A 7,216-nucleotide genomic window follows, 5' to 3' on the forward strand; every position below is an offset into this window, starting at 1 on the left:
TTACTTACTAGTAGAAAGCCAAGTTTTAGCATTAACCCAAGTTATTAACCCGATGTACCCTTTCCAAACGGAAAGAATACCACTTACCAGCACCATAGTCATAACCAGAATCATCGATCTCATAACCACCTGTACCAAAGTATCTCTGATCAAGTATCACTAATCACTGGAGCTCCCTTGGCCGCTCATAACCGCGAGCACGGCTGATATATCAGTTTTCAAACACTCTGCAGAGGTTGTGCACTTTACCCACAAGCCGTGATTCCCATTCTGCCCGGAGATCATGACTCTCCATTGATCACTACCAAGGTGACCCAGCAGGGCATCACTACGTAGCCTTTACAAAGATTCTCCGGGACTGTAGCCACCCGTTAGGTTTCCTAAATGCACCGCACTCCTCCCCAAGGGGCGAACCCAAACTTGGCAGAGCGAGCCGCATACACCGAGCCCCATTGACGGCACGACGGCTAAGTGAACTACACCCCGGATCCTCTAATTATTCAGCTAAGGGCACCCCATTCCACCCTCATGGTTGCACTGTTTTCCCGGGCGGTCATCCATAGAACAGGTCCTTACGGAGAGGCACTCGAGAAACCGCTCGAGCCCCCTTGATGACCACAAGCATAACATCATAATAAGAGAAGGGAAAACAGCGTATCATAGATATTCTCATCATGTTCATTGATTAGAGTTTGAGCAATAGCACAAAGCTAAACAGTAATAATCCAACCCAAATAGGTAAACAAGGACATGGATAACAAAAGCTAGTCAATCCTTAGGCATAAATGTGTAAAGCGGGAGGTGAATTAAATAATGAATAGGACATAGATAGGTCAAAGGACACTTGCCTCCACCAACCGACTGCTGCTCAGGGGCTTCTCCTGCGAGTTCCTCAGGCTCTTCAACCGGATCGTTCTCTATACGAGCGCAAACATACATACATCCACATATTTAATACCAAAGAACAGTACACCATACAGTAGAATGCAATAAGTAAACAGACGTTCTACGCGGGCTTGCAAGTACGGTTAAGAGAGAAAGAGGAAAAGACAGTCGAGAAACGATCACGTTACATGATTATAAATTAACCATTCGCTTAATGGAAGGAAATTTAATGTAGACACTATGTTTAGCGTAAAGTAAAGTCATGTTTCATGTCTAATTATTATAAGCAGGTGGAGATAAATAAAAGGATGGTCGCGCGGCGAGACGCGCGACAAAGCTCTCTAAAACAAATTAAGAAGTTAACGACTCGTCGCGCGACTGAGCACGCAGCGAGATACTTCGCCTTAGTTAAGAGGAGACGCTAAGCGTCGCACGACAAAGCGCACGACGGCATACGTCGACTAAACTGAGTCCAAAGTGGAACGTCGCGTGAATACACACGCAGCGTTACACCTTAAACAACCTGAAACAAAATGGATCGTCGCGCGACGAAGCGCACGACGCAACACAAGATAGAATCTGAATTTTAGACAAATCCGTCGCGTGGCGAAGCGCGCGACGCAACACGCTAATTAACAAATAATCACCGCGAGCGCGGGCGAGCGGGGACACGGTCGGGCGAGGCCGGGACGGGGAACGGGCGGTCGAGCTGGGGCCAGGGCGGTTGAACCGGGGGCGGGGGGCGGTTGAACCGGCCGGGGGCGGCCGAGCCGGGGGCGGGGGGCGCGCGGGCGAGCGGGGCTCGCCGCGCCGCGGGAGGGCGCCGAGCCACCATGGCCGGCCGGGCCGAGGGGCGGGGCGGGCGAGCGCCACACGCAGGGGCCGGGGCAGGGGCGGGCGCCGCCGCGAGGGGAGGCCGGGCGGGGGCCGAGCGCCGCCGCGAGGGGCCGAGCGGGCGGGCCGAGCGCCGCCGCGAGGGGGCCGGACGGGGGCCGCGCCGAGGGGCCGAGCGGGGGGGGGGCCGAACGCCGCCGCGGGGAGGGAGGCCGGGCGGGCGAGGCCGAGCGCCGCCGGGGTGGGGTCGCGCGCAGGCAGGGGGAGAAAGGGGGCGCGCGCGGGGGGAAAGAAGAGGAGGGAGAGGGAGAGAGAGAGAGAAAAGGGGAGGGGAGGGGAGCTCACCTCGGGGTCCAAAATCTGGTGATCGTCGTCTCCAAACCCTAGGGCACCACGGGGAGAGAGAGGTGGAAGAGGGAGAGGAGAGGTTGTTACGCGGGAGATCCAAATGAGAGAGAGAGAGGAGGGGGGCGCATGGGGGGGTTTTGGGCGCCAGGGGCGCGCAGGCCGGGGCGGGCCGGGCCGGCTGGGCTGGGCTGGACTAGGTTGGGCTGGGCCGGGCCACTTCGCGGATCGAAAACCCACGACAAGCGCGGACCACTAAACGGAATTAAATCGCGAACCGAAATCCGGAACGGAACGAGACGAACATTCAACATCAGACAAAGAAATGCGCTTCGGCATGATGCAACACCCATGAGACTTAGGTTTTGGTTTATACATGACATGGACACATGCCGCTATACTGGTTTGAAATTGGGAAGAAGGAGCAAACGGGGAAAGAGAAAAGAGAGTAACGCCCGAATTTGGTGAGAGAAAAGAAGAAAAAATTCTACCCCCAAATTCAGGGTGTTACAAAACCGAAGAAGCTAAATTGAGCCTGAGGGAATCCGCGAAGGCCAACCCAGGCCGAAAGTCCAGGAGAGCGAGGTCCATGCTCGAAGAAACGAGAAGACTAGGGGAAGAGGAGCACGAGGGGTGAAGGAACCTGAGCTCTGCACGGCCTGGTTCACGCACCGCGCACCATGACGACGGCGACAGCGGCAGCCGTTGTCTTGGTTCGCCAGGCGGGAGGCTCGACAACTTACTTTCCTAGAAAATAGCTCCATAATCTTTGCTCATTCCACCAAAGTCTACCTATTTATTGAGTGCAGTAACTACCGTTGTCTTGGTTTACAAGTCCTCACTAATATAAAGCAGAAGTTTTGTCGCGTGTCGTGTCCCTCCTCACCTCTACCAGGATTTGAACCATGGTCTCTAAGGAAGAGAGCATTCGCATCTAACCATTGCAACTCATGTTTATTTGTGTTATACAAAGAAATCATATGTCATATATGGAAACCGTTGTGATGCAAGGCCTACTAACTATTTAAAGTTAAAGAAGTATTCATTTGGTTATTACATTTTTCTTTCTTTATCTAAACCAAAACAAATTCATCTCTTATATTTGGAAACTACAACCAATCATGTCTACATAGAGAAGATCACATGTGATTAGAATCTAAACTATACCATTCTATAGTCTCACTCAACGACACTTTTCCTAGACCAAGTTGTACTTAAAATTGTCCAACTTTCTTACAGTAAGCTTTTGTGAACCCGTCGGCGACTTGACCTTTTGTAGGCATGAAATCAAAATCAAATAATTTTGTGGTCACTCGTTCTTTGACAGATGGTAGTCAACTTTAATGTGCTTTATTCTAGCTTGGAAAACTAGATTAAATGTTAAATACTTTGTGCCCATGTTATGAACTCATAGCTTTTCACATAGAGGACTTGAAACTTATAATTCACACAATAAGGTTTGTATCCACATCATCTTAGCCGTAGCATGTGCTAATGCTTTGTATTCTGCTTCAATACTGATATAAGCATTGTTGCTTATTTCTTTGCATTCTAAGAAACAAGATTATTCACTAGAAAAACAACAAAACTTCCTACATATCCCATGTCATCTAGACCGTGCCTAATCGACATATGAGTAACCATTACCATTGAGAAGGATTAGCAAATCTTCGCACCAAATTATATAAGATTTAATATATCTTAATATTCATTTTACTGCTATACAATACACTTGTGATACCCAATTTTCAAAAAGAAGAGAAATTGAAGTTTACTCTTTTTTTTCTTTGTTTTCTCTTGCGGGTCCCGTGCTATGGGGGGTTTGGAATTTTAGGAGGTAAACATCTGTAAAACAGTAAAATTTATGTTTGATGTGTGCGCGGGGGTCGAGAGCTCTGGCGTAGAAATGGTTTTGGGCCGTTGATCGCGATCCGGCGGTGGGAAGCCCACTTTTCCCCCCAAAACCCTAGGCGCCCCTCTCTTAAGGCCCCTTGTGGGCAGCCGACCCCCCCTTCCCTCCTTTGGCCGTCACCCTCCCCCCCCCCTCTTCCCTCTTCTCTCTTCCCCAAGTGCTGCAGCCGCCCCCTCTCCATTCTCAAGTTTTTTGCAGCAGCCATCTCCTCAACCCTAGCCGCCACCCCCCATCTCCTCTTCTCCAAGTGTCGTTCTTCCTCGTCGGATCTTCTTCGTGTGGGTGCAAGTTTCAATTGGAGAATTGGTGGGAGGAAGGAAGGAGGAAAAAGGTGTAACTCAAGGTGATCTTGAAGTTATCTATGTTTTTGCGCTAAAATTCAATTGATTATATGTTTATCTATGCGAATCGGTAGAGGTGCTGTCCAGAATTTTTGTGGGAGGGCGAACAGCAGTAGTTCTAGGGATTTCTGGGAATTTTTCGTGGGCAATTAGTGGGGATCAGTGGGAGAATCATGTAGAGCTTTGTCATACCTTTCCAACGAGTACTTATGCGCTCGATTTGGAGTTATAATTTAGGAGATATCGTTGTTTGAATCCGGTTATGTTGCTGTCCAAAAAAACAGATTTTTCAGGTGGGTGAACAGCAGTAGTATTAGCAGTTTCTGGGAATTTTTCGTGGGTAATTAGTGTTAACCAGTATTATAATCATGTAGGTCTTTGTCTTACCTTTCCAACGAGTACTTATGCGCTCGATTCGGAGTTATAATTTAGGAGATATCGTTGTTTGAATCCGGTTATGTTGCTGTCCAAAAAAACAGATTTTTCAGGTGGGTGAACAGCAGTAGTATTAGCAGTTTCTGGAAATTTTTCGTGGGTAATTAGTGTTAACCAGTATTATAATCATGTAGGGCTTTGTCTTATCTTTCCAATGAGTACTTATGCGCTTGATTTGGAATTATATTTTAAAAGATATCGCTGTTTGAATCCGGGTATGTCGCTGTCCAAAAGACAAAAAACAGATTACAAGGTTCATCTTGTGGACTGTTTTGGGCTAATTAGGTGTTAGAATTTAATTATAAATTGTATACAAAACTTGTGGGGAATTTTATGTAGATGACTCTGGAGTTTTTGTTTGTTACCACTGCTGTCATAATTTTAAAGTTATGAAATTATTAAGCAGCGCTGCAGTTTGGTGGGTGTGGGGAGAGATGTAACCCGCGGCGGGGTTTGAGTTTTTGCGTAGGTGCGGCGTCGTTTATGAGCCTGATTATGTGAAATTGGTGCACTAAGTTGTGTGTCAAAAAAACAGGTGGTGGACTTCCGGATCGTACTTAGGGATTTGCCCGAACTTCCGGTAAAGGCAAGTAAATATAGTGGTGGTTGCTACCGTTTGGTTTGCATCCTATTCCCTGTCATTGAGTATGCATAAGTTTTAATTATGTTAATCATTGAATTCTATGATGAAGTTTATTTGTTTGGAAGTATTAATTCTCCATTGTCTAATATTGTGGATGATCATAATTTGGTTATGATATATGTGGTTGATTCCCATCTTGGATGAAGTTGAAGTATCTTTTTTGAATCACGTTATATGAAGTGTTGTAGGCATGACATGCACATCGCATCATCCATCTTGCATTTTGAAGTTATGTCGTGATCTTATGGTCCGACCGTACCGGTACATTTTTAGCATCGTACGTTGCCCGAGGAGGGGTACGATGCGGCTTCATATCCTTAGAGGTATGAAGGCAGAAGTCATCCTTGCATTTGCAGACATTTGCACTCATGAGGTATATATGAAGTGTGACATTATTATGTTACTATTGTGATTTCTACCTGCGAGGTGTGGTGACTAGGAGTGTTGTACGTTGTATACGTGTTGCACCGTCGTAATAAGAAAGTTGTGGAATCAAGTGGTGGTAAAACAATGTTCTTATGTGGTTAAACAGTTTGATATTGTTTTACTTGCTGAGATGTGTCATCTCACTCTTGCATTATTCAATGCAGGTACTTGATACATGTTGGGAATGAGGGGAGTAGCAGCACGACCACTTTCACTCTCACAATAACGCTGCCCAGGCGCAGCCATGATTTAATTAGAAACTTATTGTCAAAGGAAGTTTGTTTCTTTTAACTAGTCGTGCGCACTAGTTAATCCAGTTCATGTCGTATGCTTAACTTATCTTTGCTAGCCGATTAATAATACTTAGTATGTTTTGTCATGATATATGTTTATACACTGTTGCCCCCCCTCATTTATGTAATTTTGTAAAGGGGGGTGCTGCCGAAATTTTATATATAGATGTCAGAAGTGTTGTTCAGTAGCATTCCGGGGTGTTTGTGGACCCCGGGGTGTTACAGTTGGTATCAAAGCATAGGCTTTAGATTCTACGCAATTTGAAGATAAATTTGACACACTTGCACATATAGGAAGGGTATGGGTTCGTATATCTTTCATATTAGTATTTTATTGTATAGATCACTAGAATTCCCTTACTCCAAATCCCTTTATGGTTTGATGGGGTATGTCGTTAACGACTTAATGTTTGATATGATATGTTACTTCTAATTAATATTGGTTTCTTGATGTGGTTGTTATTGAAGTTATTATGCAAGTGAAGCTACTAATGTACTTGTTTTGTATACATATCGTCATGATGTTTTTTATGCGATGTTTTTCAAATCTTTGAGCTATTACTATCATATATTTCTATATGCTTGATTATGGTTGTTTTTTTAAAATGGATTTTTTTGGGGTTCTAGTACTTGTAGGACCGATTGTTTATTGAGTCTGTGTATAGTGGGTCTAATCCGGCTTGGTGTGGTGTGAAAACACTATATAATGTAGTTTTATCATGTTGTTGGGTCTAATTGAATGTTGGGCTACAACCCAACTTATCAATGTAATATTTCCATGGAGGCAATGCTTTGCGCCTCACTTTTTTTAGGCTAGTGTGGCTACTTGCTAACTTGATCTTAGTATAAAATTGGTTTGTCTCTCTAGAGCAGAGGCAACGTTGTAATGTCTATGAAATCTTTAGACTGGTAGAACTCGAGTGAATTTGTGAGATGACGTAGATTGATAAGTCCAACCATGTCTACCTGATAGGTTTCCTTATTATGTGCAACCTTATTTTTAACAATAAATAGGGTGGTTTCAAGTGGATTTTATGTCATGCATGTTTTCCTTCTATGGCTTGTTTCAATAGCCATAAAGGCTATGCATAATTTTTAGTTG

Source organism: Zea mays, chromosome 5 (genome assembly GCF_902167145.1).
Source record: "Zea mays cultivar B73 chromosome 5, Zm-B73-REFERENCE-NAM-5.0, whole genome shotgun sequence".
In the NCBI taxonomy this organism is placed as follows: Eukaryota; Viridiplantae; Streptophyta; class Magnoliopsida; order Poales; family Poaceae; genus Zea; species Zea mays.